Here is a 2,959-nt window from a genome sequence, read left to right on the forward strand (position 1 = left end):
TCAGTGAAGAATTGAGTTGGAATTTTGATGGGGATTGCATTGTATCTGTAGATTGCTTTCGGCAGGATAGCCATTTTTACTATATTAATCCTGCCAATCCATGAGCATGGGAGATTTCAAGAGAACATGTTAGTTATGACTTTTGATCTGAAATAGCCCCGAATGCTCATGTGGTGAAAAGTTTGATCTTCAGTGCACAGTGTTCAGAGATGATTGGGAGTGCTTCATGGCCATGGGGAGATGGTAGAAACTTCTGCTGGGGAGAAAGAACATTGTATTTGCAGCCTCTGTCTCCTCTTTTCCTCTTCTCAACCCTATGAACTGATAGTGCACTGGGATACATATTGCCTCCCATGCTCAGAAACAATAGAGCCGAATGCCAAGGACTAATAGCTCTGAAAAAACCACCCAAACTAATCTGTTCCTGTGTGTGTGTGTGTGTGTGTGTGTGTGTGAGAGAGAGAGAGAGAGAGAGAGAGAGAGAGAGAGAGAGAGATAGAATGCATGTCTGAGTTTGTGTTGGGCCTGGGCTGAATCCAAGGCCTTGCCCGTGCTAGGCAGTGCTCTCTTCTGAGCTGCAGCTCCAGCTCCTTCCCCCTTTCAGTTGTTCTCTTTCACATATTCCATCAAAACTGACTACCCCTTCTAGTTTCATGAGATATATGTTAAATTATCATCTTGTACAGTTGTGTTGGGCAATAAATAACACAACTTCCAACTCCTATGTCAATGTAACTCAGTTTTCCTGGATCAATCTTCGGCTGCCTCTCCCTCCCCTGCACCTCCTGGCTTCTTAGGACAGCTGTTGTTTTTGCTCCTATACATGAGTGAGATTATATGGTACTTCTCTTTCCAGATCTGACTTATTTCATGTAATATGATGCGTTTCACAAAGCACTGAATTTCATTCTGGCTAATATTCTATAATGTATTTGTATCAAGTTTTCTTTGTTTCTTTGCCACTAGTTGGGCTTTTAAAAGTTCACTATGTCTTTCACACGAAGTCTTAGTAAGGTGAAATGTGAACTTTGCACTCTGTCTCCTCTCTTTTCCTCTCCTTCTCCTTCTCCCTCTTTCTTCTTCCTTCTTCCTTCTTCCTTCTTCCTTCTTCCTTCTTCCTTCTTCCTTCTTCCTTCCTTCTTCTTCTTGAAGATATGATTTCTCATTGTGGCCTTGGCTGTCCTGGAACTCACTTTGTAGACCAGGCTGTCTCCAAACTCACAGAGATCCACCTGCTTCTGACTCCTAACTGTACATTTTATCTTTGAAAATACACATGGTATTTACTCTTTCCTGTTCTATGTGCTTACTTATAGTGGATGGTTATATGTTTATTCTTCTAGTTTACTTTATGAAACTGAGCACTCATTTTCAGAAGTTTCTTCTCTTAATACCTCTCAGTTTCTCTAGGGAATATTATCTCTTCCATTGTGAGCAGGCTTGAGTGAAGATGGGTGGCAGTTGGAGTTGGGGTAGTTCATGCAGTGGTGATGCCCAGATAAGTAACCCCTTCCTTCTTGGTGCTTGGACTGCTGGAGGGTCTCTATTCTTCCTCGTGGCTGTTTCCTGGTTTTGTTCTGCGTAGTCTTGCTGTTTATTCCATTTCAGTTAGGTATGCGATCAGTTTCTATTGCATAACAAGAACCTTACCTCCCAGGACACTCATGGCCCTTCCACCCTTTACTTGTTCTCAACCACATTATAAAATGCCATCTTATATCAACCTCAGGCCTTATTCATATGGATCTCACTGTTTCTCATGTGAGAACAATTCCACGAACAGAGTGAGCATAACTCTGTGTTACTTTGCCAGATGGAGGCAGTTTGAAATTGTTCCTTTGAATCATGTTTCAATGGTCTTTTTCACCCACAGGAAAGAAAAGCTATCAGTTCTATAAACACTATAAGTAGTTTTTAAAAAGAGAGTTCCTATCTTCTGCACAGAGATAATCTCCTCACCTTGTATTTTTATGGCACTGGTTTTCTAAATGAGGGAGTCTACATCTTGTGGTTCAAAAATTCTTCATCATAAAAGAGGTATATATGCTGGGTAGACATTCAGTTTCTGAGAGAATGAAAGCCATTTGCCTCTGCTTTCTATTTAGAAAACTAGTGGATTTATTTATTTATTTATTTATTTACAGGTGCAACATTTAAAACCTCAAAACAGGAAAAAAAAAGCATAACTCTATGTCTTCTGCCACTTTAAAATCCCCCCCCCTCTCTCTCTCTGTGTGTGTGTGTGTGTGTATGCATGAACATGTGCAAACTGTCACCCATGTGTTGTGATGCACAGGTGGAGGTCAGAGAACAACTTTTGGAAGTTAGTTCTCCCTTTACTGTGGGTCTCTGAAATCGAACTCAGGTTGTAAGGCTTGCACAGTAAGCACTTTTACCCGCAGAGCCACCTCTTCAGTGCCTTTCAGTTTATTCACAAGCATATTTCAAGGGCTTGAGCTCCGTCACAGGGAGGAAGAAATGGACGTTATTTAGATGAAGGTTAAAAGGTAGAAATGCTATTCTGAGCAGAATGTCTGTCATAACTGAACTTTTGAGCCACAGGGGTAAGTCAGTGCTTTGCCAGGTACTCTCCAAAAATCCTTTTGTCGGCTTTAAAACAGGAATGCCTTTAGAATGTCAAATTCATGTTTCTTCAAAGGGAAGAAAATCCTTCTGGAATATTAAATGGATTTACGAAGGGAAGACTTTTGGCTAAAAGGAGATCAAATATTTTCTTTTATCAAAAGTTCAGTTCATCACTGTGAGTGAAAAGATTGTGGCATAGCTGCTAAGATTACAAAGGAGCCTGAGCTGCTTCAGCTAATGATAGCAAGCCGCCAATTCTGTCTTCTGCTTTTGTGCTTGCTCTATAAGAGGGCTCAGCATTGGTTTTCTTTTGTACTTCTCTTTTCTGTGTGTGATTATAGAACTAGATTATTATGGGGTTGAAAATTGTAGA

This window comes from Mus pahari, chromosome 5 (assembly GCF_900095145.1).
Source record: "Mus pahari chromosome 5, PAHARI_EIJ_v1.1, whole genome shotgun sequence".
In the NCBI taxonomy this organism is placed as follows: Eukaryota; Metazoa; Chordata; class Mammalia; order Rodentia; family Muridae; genus Mus; species Mus pahari.